Here is a 10,910-nt window from a genome sequence, read left to right on the forward strand (position 1 = left end):
GCAGGGGGCGCAGGAGCTGGGCGATGCGGGGCAGGAAACGGTGATAAAAGTTCACCATGCCCAGGAACTCCTGGAGCCCCTTGATCGTGCGGGGGCGTGGAAAACCCCTGACCGCCTCCACCTTGGCCGGTAAGGGGATGGCCCCGTGCCTGGTGACCCGGTGCCCCAAAAAGTCGATTTCGGTGACGCCGAACCGGCACTTGGCGGGGTTGATGATCAGGCTATGCCGGCCCAGGCGTTCGAAGAGCATGCGGAGATGGCGGAGGTGCTCCTCACGGGACGCGCTTGCAACGAGGATGTCGTCCAGGTAGACATACACGAAGTCCAAGTCGCGCAAGACGCTGTCCATCAGCCACTGGAACGCCTGGGCCGCATTCTTCAACCCGAAGGGCATCCGCAAAAACTCAGAGGCCGATTGGTGTGATGACGGCCGTCTTCGGTATGTCCTCCGGCCTGAAGGGGACCTGGTGGTATCCGCGGATGAGGTCCACCTTGGAGAAGAGGGACATTTTCGCCAACCGGGCGGAAAAGTCCTGGATGTGAGGGACCGGGTAGCGGTCGGGGGTGGTAGCATCGTTGAGGCGGCGGTAGTCTCCGCATGGCCGCCACCCGCCGCCGGGCTTGGGCACAATGTGCAGCGGCGATGCCCATGCGCTGTTGGAGCGCCGGACGATGCCCAGTCACTCCAGCGTGGCGAACTCCTCCTGCGCCATGGCGAGCTTCGCCGGGTCGAGGCGGCGTGCCCGGGCGTAGACCAGTGGCCCGACGGTGGGGATGTGATGCTCAACCCCGTGCTTGACGGCCACCGCCGAGAAGGTGGGCCGCGTGAGGGCCGGGAAACTGGCGAGGAGGCGGGTGAACTCGTCCGCTGCCGGAAGCGTGCAGACCAACCTCGCTGGGACCGAACCGCTCAGCAAGCCGCTTGGCGAGCTGCTCGGTGAGCCGCCCAGGGAGCTGCTCAACGAACTGCTCAGCGCGCAAGCAAGCGAGCTGAAGGTTTCGGCTTGGACAAGACGTCTGTGCCTCACGTCCACCAACAGCCCATGCGCACAGAGGAAGTGCGCTCCGGGTAGGCCCATGGGGACACTAGCGGTAACGAACGTCCACTGAAAGCGCTGCCTCCCGAACCGCAGCGAGAGACGACGCTTCCCGAACGTGCGCATGGGCGTGCCATTGGCGGCAAGCAAAGCGGGGCCCTGGCCCCCAGCTTGCTTGTCGGATGCGGAGGCAGGGAGGACGCTCACCTGCGCTCCCGTGTCGCACAGAAAGCGACGACCCGAGGTGTCTGTTATGAACAGAAGGCTGCCAGTATAGCCGACGCTCATGGCAGGAAGCGAGCGCCGGCCTGGCCGTTTCCCGACCTGCCAAAAGTACAAGGCGGGCGGCAGGACCTGGCCTTGTGGCCGAACCTGGTATGGAAGTGGCACCAGGTCTGGCCCGGTGGTGGTTGTGACGACGGTGGTGGGCGGGGCGTGGCGGCGGCCACGCGCGGATCCGCCAAACCTGCGCCATGTTCGGGAGGATCCGAACGCCATGCCACGTGGTGATCCGAACCACTCGCGCCGTGCGCGGCGCCGGGATCCACGACGGCCATGCTATATGCCGGCCGTGCGTCATGGGCCGCGAAAAACTTGTCCGCCTCCCTGGCCAGGGCGCGCGGTTCCGTAATGGTCGAACTGGCCAGCGTGAGCCGTACCTGTACAGGTAGCTGGCGGAGGAAGAGAGCACGGAAAAGGAAATCCGCGTGGCCATCGCCGAGCATGGACAGCATGTAATCTATGCGGGCGGACGGTCGTGTGTCGCCGAGGACGGGAAGGTCCAAAAGACGGTCAGCGCGGTCGGCCTCTGTGAGGACAAACGTGTCAAGGAGAAGTCGCTTGAGCGCCGCGTACTTGCCTTCGTCCAGTGGGTGCCGGAGGAAGGACACGACTCAGGCGGCCGTGCCGGTTCCAAGGGCAGCGACCACGTAAAAGTACCTCGTGTCGTCCGCCGTGACGCCCCGGAGCTGGAATTGGGCCTCGGCCTGTAGAAACCAGGTGTCGGCCTGCGCTTCCCAGAACTCCGGGAGCTTGATCGCGACAGCGTTGATGGCCATGGCGCGTTCGGGGTACAGCAACGGCTGAACCAGTGGGGGTCACCAGTGTGGTGCTGGGCACACACGTTAAACAAAGGTAGGCCACAACGCTTTGGGTTAAGTCGAGCTCTTTATTGGTTGCTCACTCATCAGCACTGCCATGTTCCGGGCTGCGAGCCCGCGTGTATATCTGGAGGCCACGCCTCACCTGGGGCGTGGCCGACACCCACTGGTGCGCGGAATTACATCACTGCGCCAGCGAGCCATCGTGTCCGCCACAATATATCATTAAGGCAATACTACGAAGCATGTTTATCAAAAAAGTATTTCTTTTGCAAACTTGTTTGAGGTCAAATTACAGATTGACTGGACTAGTAGTAATAACAACCCTACCGTCAGACAGTTCATATCAGCGAACAAACGTCTCCTGATGCGGCATGATGTGAAAGTCAACAAAGGGAACTGTTCAGCTCAGCTCAGGACGCTACCAGGATTCTTGCAGCAGCATCCTTCAAAAATGCTGTGAAGCGGGCTGTTCCTGATGAAAGCCAAGACATGCTTGTTGCCAGACGTTATGACCTGGAGCTCCGTTAATCATAGAGAGATGATCTAACCCTATCAACTCTGGTGGGAAGACTCGAAAGCACATTTGTGGTGTGTCCATATATGTACAATTCCAACATCAGATAACACAATCATATAACAAAACACGACATTCCACACCACAATCAGCACCACAGGTTTCAATATCCATTTAATTTACCTACACCCTCTATCTAACTTTAAACTCGCACCATGCATTCCACACCAATTATTACTTTGTGAAAATGTCGCTTTATGAAGCTTATACACCGCTCCATCGTGTACGAAAGGGTTGTGTGAACACTTTTTACAGGTTGTTTTGTATCAAGCTGCTTCGTTCAAGGGATGAATGAGATATCTCCCGGACAAACAAGACAACAACAAAGAAAGAAACCGGAGTGAAAACTGAGAAATCCCTTTGGGTGCGCAGCGATGACGTCATGCAGCACCTGGAGATGGGACAGGAAGGGAGCACACAACATGGACGTGGCGTCACAACTGTGGTCAACGGCCGTGGAGATTTATTAATTAGTGATTGAGCGGAAAAAAATGGGGTCAAGCCATGGGATAGCCGGTGGAGCTGTGCTTTGCAGGGCACATTGTGGGTGGAGTTGGCTGAGATGCGGACCCCAATAATGCTACTATGTCTTTTGGTTCTCCCCACTATTCTTATGCTAATTCGCCCCTTGCGCCCTAAGCGGGACTCAAGCCCAGGCCAGAGGCGAGGGTTCGGATCCTTAGGCACGTGCACCAGACCTCTCGATAACCCCATACCCCGATTGATCGAACCTGATCGAGCATATTTAACCCCCACGGTGACAAATAAAGGTGAAATATTCATCGTGTCCATCGGGTTTTTCACGAATATTTATTTTGAGTTTACACCTTCACGAATAAATTATTTTAACTCGTCAAATGGGTTTCATGAAGAAACCAATTGAGTGAAAATTCTCCAACCACGCACTGGATTAATACACCGCCTAATTAACTGTTGACGTTTCCAAGAGCGTACAATTCAAAGTTGTTTTTAAAATGCTTTCTTGAATTAAATATTTCATTGAAAACACGAAAATGATTGACAGGGGGGAGGGGGGGGGGGGGAGTCTGGAGTGCGTTTGCGGGTTTTCCCAAAATGTGGAGGTCGTGTGCAAGTTTCAGACATCCGTGCGGCAGAACACGACGGTAAGTGTTTATTTTCAATTCACTACGATGGTTTACTGTTTACGTCCTGCCCACTGGTGGATAGTTTAAATAACTGACTTGTTGGTGTTCTTTGTCGAGCCGTTCTATTGGCTCTTCGAGATCATATGACCTGGAGCCTGGAGGTCAGGGTGCAAATCCTCCATTTTGTGATTGATCAAAGAAAGGGTCGTTTACTTCGTACCATCTGGTGCCATCCGCTTCACATTTGTGCTTCGGGAGGCTCTGTCTGGAAGTAAAAGCTTAATATGCTTCATGATCGTTTCAGATATACGATTATTACATGTTGTATGTATTTGAGATGTTATTACTGAGACATGTGCCGGTCGACAAGAACTTAGGCACGGCACCCCGTGATTAGCGATGATCGTGATTAGCGAGAACTTCACCCCGTGATTTCTGACCTGCTCGAGAGGATCAACTGGCTTCGCTTCCTCTCGCCCAATCAGAATAAAACCACCTTTAGAGGCCATTTTTCCCCGCAAGCGGGGGTTGGCCTTTTTCGGGGACCGTGGTTGTTGTTGTTTTTTGGTCCCCTTTTTGAAGCAATGCTTTACGGCCGGATGCCCTTCCTGACGCCAACCCTTTTTGTCGCCTTTTTACGACAACCAGGGAATTACCAGTGAACTGGTACTCAATTTGCCGACCTCGGAAGGATGACAGGCTGAGTCAACCCCCTGGCGTTAATTCAGCGATTGACCGGGATTCGAACCCAGGATCCTAGGATCCTAAGCCCTCACCCTAGCCGCTTGCCCAACACCAGGGCACCAACTCTCGCCCAATCAGAATGTCGTCAACAATATTAACAAGTAGCTCCAGAACGAACTTTACAATGGAAAGTGATAAGCTATCCTTATCTAGTTGATTTCTAGCCCTTTTGGATGGCGTAAGCTTAATTGGAGTAAAAAATGTCGAGAATTTACACTGACGATACGTAACTTTCGAAATGACGTATGGATGCCAACGAAGCCTTTGCGCATGCGCTGTGTGTGCGTTTTCAGTGACTCAGTTCTGCTCGAAGGGCACTTTTAACTTGATGTTGCTCGCACGAAATCAGTGATTCAAATCGTCTTTTACCCATCCCATAAGTTTCAGCATTTAGACAAAAGAGTGGCAATTTCAAGATGGTTAACGAGAATTGTTCTGTTCCTAAATGCAAATCGGACTCACGGATATATCCGTGGAGGAGCAGTGTCTGGTTTGTACAACTTCCTTTTTGTTCAAGTGAGCGGCGGCAGTGGATATAACACAATCACACACACAGACAAATGCTTCTCCTTTCACCAATAGGTACAAAAATATAGTAATATGAATACGCATTGCGTAGAGTGAGAGCTTCGTCCACAATGGTCAGTCGATCGAGTACGCAGCCCTCACAAACATCTGTAGGCCAAGGCCTAGCTCGGCTAGGTTGTTTGATCTTGGGCTTCGAATTAAAATTAAAATTAATTTTATTGAATGGATAGATTGGGATAGAATGCAGGACATACCTACTGCAGAATGCAGACTATAGTCTGGACTTCTAGTCTACCTGACCAGGTACGTAGGTCCGACTGGCAGGTACGTACTGAAATCGATGTACCTGGCTTAAATGAAGCCGGTGTAGCTGGTGGAAAAAAGAAGTCGGTGTAGCTGGCATAAATGATGAGCGGTTTCAAATTCAAAATCCGTTCTGTGCAGTACTGTATTGTAATTGTACACCGCTCCTTTCCTATGCCATCTACAGGCATTGCAAATCGTCATTGCCGGGCACCGAAGGGGGCTCGGCAGTGACGCACGCTGAAAGAGAGTACTCAGTTTTCACTCTGGTTGTTTGTTTTCTTGGTTGTTTTCTTGTTTGTTTGTCCGGACGATATCTCAGTTAGCCTTTTTTTTTTTTTGGGATACAGAGTCGAGGCTCGTGAAAGAGCTAACATTTATCAAACAAACAAATCAAACAAACAAGCAAACAAAAAAGGGGAGCGGTCGACAAGATGGGGAGAGAAGGGGAGGAAGCACACAAACACAACATTTGAGGGCAGGGACATCGGGAGATGTGTGGGAGGCAGAGGGCCTGGGGGGAGGCAGGATAGGTATAAAATGCAAGGACACCAAGGACTTCCAGGAAAGAAGACAAAACTCACCTCAAAAAAGTGGATTTGAGCTAGGAAGCTGAAATTTCGGCACAGTAGTGAGCAAGTCCTTTGTCAAAAACTGTATTTTTTGTTTTTTTGAATAATCAATTAATTGAGGAGTTATTTAATTATTAGCGTTTAATAAAGTACTTATTTAATTAATCAAATTTCCTTTCTCTTCTGACCATTAACTCAGGCACCTTTTGAGTTAGGAAGCTGATATTTAGACATGCCAATGACCAGGTGATTTGGCTGCAAAGGCTGTTTTTGATTTATTAATTAATCAATTAATCAATTAATTATTTAATTATTCAATTAATGACTACATTTTTTTTTTTTTAAATTTACAGATTCTGATGAAATGGTGGTGGTTCATGTGTTCTCTGACCGAATTGATTAATAATTTAATTTTTTTATGATAATTATTTATTTATTGCCATTATCAATCATTTATTTATTTTCTTTCTCATTTGGCCAATATCTCAGCCACCTTTTGAGCTCGGAAGCTAATATTTGGACATGAGTGACCAATTGATGTGGCTATCAAGGATATTTTTGATTTATTGATTAATCAATTAATCAATTAATCGATTAATTATTCGATTAATTACTAAAAAAAAAAAAAAAAAAATCAGTTACAGATTCTGATGAAATGGTGGTGGTTTATGTGTTCTGTGACCGAATTGATTGATAATTTAATTTTTTAATGATTATTATTTATTTATTTTCATTATTAATCATTTATTTATTTTCTTTCTCATCTGGCCAATATCTCAGGAACCTTTTGAGCTGGGAAGCTAATATTTGGACATGACAGTGACCAAGTGATGTGGCTTTCAAGGATATTTTTGATTTATTGATTAATCATTTAATCGATTAATTATTTATTGATTAATTGATTAATTATTTATTGATTAATCAAGTAATTATTTAATTTTTTATTAATGACTTGTTTCATTAAATTTCTAAAAGATACATCTTCGGATGAAGCACTAGTGGTTTAGTTAAGCTATTAGCCAATTGATGAAGGAAATATTTTCTGATAATCTTTTATTGATTTTAATTATACAATTAATCAATCAATTAGCGAACACCTCTCCCTCCCAATGCAGCCTCTATGAGGTGCACTGCGGTATTGCCGGGCGCCGGAGGCGCCCCGGCAATGCCGCGCTGTAGGATATTTCATTATTTGGCATGGGGGCGGTGTACTTTGAATGTATGTGTACTTGTTTATTGATTTTAATCACGAGGTGAAAATAATTTTAATCACCAGGTGAAAATAATTAATTTATCGGTCGCGCCAGACCAAAGCAAGATCACGTGAGCAAGATGCTTTTATGAAAAAGCGAACAATGAACAATAAATGAATAAATGAATTCATTTATATATATATATATATATATATATATATACATATATATATATTGATTCTAATCACCCGGTGAACATAATTTATCGGTCGCGCCAGACCAAAGCAAGATCACGTGAGCAAGATGGCGGATCATGGAAGGGATAAGTTGGCGGATCATGGAAGGGACAAGATGGCGGATCATGGAAGGGACATTTGAAATGACAACATGAAATTTTGTTCCCAAGGGAATGGGGAAAAATTTGAATTTTTTTTTTTGTGAAATTTGAAATGAAAGTGAAATTTTGAATGGATTTACATGTACATGCAATTGGCATTGAGGTTCGCTTACGAAGCTCTCTATAATTTATAGTGTGGCCCCGGAACCAAACAAAAAATATATGTATTTATAAGGACCCTCACATCCCATACGGCTCCCACTCCCACCCCACCTACTAAAAACATGATTACCGTAATATGACCCAACTTCGACAAAAGGAAGCAAATAACCTACCTGAGAAAAATGAGTTAAGTAGCCCAATCACATCACGGAGGCAAGTGGCATGCACTGGCACAGAGATTGTTTAATACGATTCTTATTTTAGCTTTAACTGCCATGTCAAATGCAAGTACCAGCACATAACTGATTTCTAATAAAAAAAAGGAAGTAAGCAGCCAAACATGTTTTGTAACTTGCTTCCTTTTGTCAAAGTTTGACAGAATAGTAAATATCATCATTTTAAACTTACCCTGTGCATTGCCAAGCTCCAGATATGATTTTCCCATTGGTGTTAAAAAGCAACCGGACCAGATTTGGTGTCTCCCTCTGGGAAGTCTCCCTGAATGTTGGTGATGTAATGATCAATGATGGCATCGTCTTTCCGATTGCACACTCCATTAAATATATCACCAAGCCTGCCATGTTCACATGAGGCAATCTCGCAAGGTTAAAAGTCCACTCACTGGCAGTGGTGGTCAAAGGTTTGGGTAGAACTCACTTGTGTACGAACCTTCGGGCTTTGCACCGATCCATGCAGCATCGGGATTACCTTTTTAGGCGAGTACAGCAGGTTCTCCAACTCTTTTGTTGTTAAGAGGCACACCCCCTTTTCACTGGTATGTTTACGAGTATTTTTCACTTCTTTTAGAAGCTTTATGAGCCATTTTAGGTAACAATCCTTGCCACGCACACAGGATATACGTTCGGCTGCCCTGCTGACCCCGATTGTTCGGGATTTATGTGCATGTGCTCAGCATTCTGGGGCAGATTACATTATTTCGAAAGTCAAGGATTATATTTTGATGTTTTGCTGCAATGCATCCCAGCTGCTTAGTTATTCAAAGGAACATATGTCAGAGGTTTAAAATATTTCCAAACACAACTTTTCCAAATAAACAACTTGCATTTGTAAACCATTTTTACCTGTGACATGACAGTCCCTCAGTCGAAGAAAATTTGAGTGGAATAGAGTTGTAATGCTGTAATAGCACAGCCCTATTTTTTCACTTTGGGCAATTGTTGTTGTTTAGTCATAGTTTTGATACCTTCTTCTTCTTCATTGTATTGCAGGCCCAGAATATTTTGGCTAGAATCACTGCAGTGACACCCATATGGTGGTACGTGGGCTACGGATGTTGCATCATATTTGTAAAACATCCAAAAGTTCATTTGTAATCAGGTCTAGGTTCACCTTCATGGGTGTTCACACCTGTAAAATGAATTCTGAAGACTCTACCTCCATTACAGTAGTACAACACCATATCATGAATGTTCAAATGAAGTTTTTTTTCCTGTTGTGATGGGCAGACAACTTTGGTTATTTAACATTTCATTCCACAGGTATCTTTGCAGCTTTGTTCAGCCAGAGACTTGGATGTTTGAGTAAGAAGACCCCACAAGACACACAACAGTACATCGACAGCATTCATACCATGATGAGATCTTTCATTTGGCTGTCCATCTTGCCGACTTGGACCAGGCCTCTACTTCCATTCTGGAAGTCATTTGTGGGTGCTTGGGACATAATTTTTGCATTTGGTAAAGTTCATGCTAAACTATGTCTCTATCTCTACCCACCTCCTGTGGGGCCATACATTTATTATGTATAAATGTGGAGGCTAAGAGGGTGAACGAGGGAGTTTGAAAATACTGTATTACATATGTACAAATTATGAGGCAGGTAATAACGAGAATGTCACTCGGTAGAACGCATACATCCACAAGGCCGAACAGTTTACGTTTTGTATCCGACTGACAGCCAGATCTGCATCAGGACCTGAACCAAAATCTAATCAGCTTGTTCTTGTCACCTAACCAATTTATCCACCAAGTTTTGTCAAAATACGTCTACAACTTTGTGAAATATCATGCCATGTATCGATTTTGTCCCCATCTCTCAACAATGAAGAATCACTTTTAAAATTATTGTATCCGGATCTGCACCAAAATCTAATCGACTCGTCCCTGTCACACACCCAGCATGTCCACCAAATGTCGTCCAAATCCATCCACACATTTTTGAGATATCCTGCTCACAGCACTTTGAAATAAAAAAAAATCCATATTTGCTTTCGGTGACAAATGGATGGTACCTTTTTTTAATGTGTTGTCTTTCGCTTTGACTGATCCCCTGCCTCTTTCTGCAGGGTTTTGACCCTCAAATTCCCAAAATAACAAAATGGCCGCCATTTTTTCCATATTTTGCACTATAGCTCGGCTTATATGTATCACAGGAGGTTAAAAATTGTGACAATACCCATGTTTGTGATGCTGAGGATTCCAGATATAATGTTACCTCAGTTACGACAAGTTTGGTTTGTGCGCCATCTTGAATTCCAAGATGGCCGCCATAATTTAGCCCAATACAGTAATAAATGAGCCCAGCCTATAGGATTAAGCAATAGAGGAAGTTGAAAAGTGCAATATATGGTGGCATATGTTGCAATATTGCTGGTGGCGATATATGGATATGGTGAGCATCCTCTTGATGTTTATCAGAGCACAACGTGATGGTATATGGGACCTGCACATGTATGCCTTCCGAAGGATGCTCCCTTTCTTCTTCAGGTATGATCACACTCATTATGCTCGATGGGGAACCGCGTTTACTTGACAGAAATGAACCGCCTTCCACCAGAAGTCCTTCAGGAATTCCAGAATGGAAACTTTGTAGTGAAGGAATCAGACCGAAAGTTCAACCAGGTGGATCCCGATCACAGTCAAAAATGGCTGAATGGCACCGGGAAGAAGAGTGGAGGCATTGTGGGGATAACCAGAACAATCACAGCATTAAGCAGATGGGCTCTGTCGTTTAACTTGAGAAGTTGCATATCAAGTCTAACTCACCGAATGCTGATTGTATGTTACGTTTCCAGATAACAGATGAAAACTAGTATACAAGCTCCATTTTATCAAATTACAATTTCATGCCAAGAGAAATAAAATTTATCAGTATGCTGTATGCAGCTGACAATAAATCGTGTGCCGCGACAGGCAAACAATTCGTGTGAATAAATGACGCCGCTTGCAGAGTTTATTATTCCAATAACAAACAACACGTCACTTTAACTTGAATTAGTTGTTCCTCATTAA

At 45.7% G+C, this 10,910-nt stretch overlaps 1 long non-coding RNA gene across 2 annotated transcripts in view; it reads left to right on the plus strand.

Moving 5' to 3' along the window:
• The window catches only part of LOC137429425 (uncharacterized), a 16,628-nt gene extending 6,156 nt beyond the window's left edge, over positions 1-10,472 (plus strand). The window contains exons 1-3 of one of the 2 annotated variants that reach the window (XR_013621608.1): positions 7,446-8,935; positions 9,159-9,325; positions 10,386-10,472. This is a non-coding gene — a long non-coding RNA (uncharacterized LOC137429425). Of the gene's footprint in view, positions 1-7,445; positions 8,936-9,158; positions 9,901-10,385 lie in introns of those variants that run through there. The other variant, XR_010984890.2, reaches the window with a different exon arrangement.
• Positions 10,473-10,910: the final 438 nt, after the last annotated feature.

Source organism: Myxine glutinosa, unplaced genomic scaffold (assembly GCF_964187855.1).
Source record: "Myxine glutinosa unplaced genomic scaffold, kmMyxGlut1.1 SCAFFOLD_1026, whole genome shotgun sequence".
Lineage (NCBI taxonomy): Eukaryota > Metazoa > Chordata > Myxini > Myxiniformes > Myxinidae > Myxine > Myxine glutinosa.